Source organism: Phalaenopsis equestris, unplaced genomic scaffold (assembly GCF_001263595.1).
Source record: "Phalaenopsis equestris unplaced genomic scaffold, ASM126359v1 Scaffold000036, whole genome shotgun sequence".
NCBI classification, from domain to species: domain Eukaryota; kingdom Viridiplantae; phylum Streptophyta; class Magnoliopsida; order Asparagales; family Orchidaceae; genus Phalaenopsis; species Phalaenopsis equestris.
In genome coordinates, this window is record NW_018164478.1 from 4,754,292 (window position 1) to 4,754,929 (window position 638).

The 638-nt window shown below is 30.9% G+C and overlaps 1 protein-coding gene across 5 annotated transcripts in view; it reads right to left on the reverse strand.

Annotated features, from left to right (window-relative positions):
- LOC110018977 overlaps positions 1–638 on the reverse strand; it is an 18,692-nt gene that overhangs the window by 11,376 nt on the left and 6,678 nt on the right. The gene's annotated exons all lie outside the window — the stretch shown is intronic.

The window sequence follows — 638 nt, forward strand, 5'->3', positions numbered from 1 at the left end:
CCATTCATTGCATTGAAGTATTCAATGACGGGTAGGTTATTGTTTGGAGGTCAAAATTTTTATCATAATTTCATAGATGAGAGCATTATTCTTGAACTTCGATTATATTTGTCTCACTACTTACTAAACTTCATTTACTATTTGTAAAGAAAATATAAGGCCTATTGATTTGGGCAACATGGAGTTTAAAACCATGTATGATCAAAGAGCCTCCTTCATCCCAATACGTGAAATTTGGCTCTTTGGTATAACGGAAAGAACAAAAAGGTGGTAAAATTGCTTTTTTCTTTCAAAAAATTCTTCAAACTATTAGACTACTTTAGAAGTTTTTTCTAAACAGCACGTATGAATTTTTAATCCATAGAAATCTCCTTGGAATGGATTGATCAGGTTCTCACCATTCATGATAGTTGCTACTCTGCGAAGTTACAACTCGTAAACATGGAGAAGAAAGAAATGAATCAAGTTCAAGAAAATGGATGGTCGAAAATTGAGACCCAAATCTAAAGTTCTGATAACATGTAGAAAATAAACGAATGACAAATTCTCACTTGCATTACATCCAAAGGCTATTTATATATAGAGATCAATGTGCACCTTTTAAAAAAGTAATAGTTACAATAATTAATATATATATA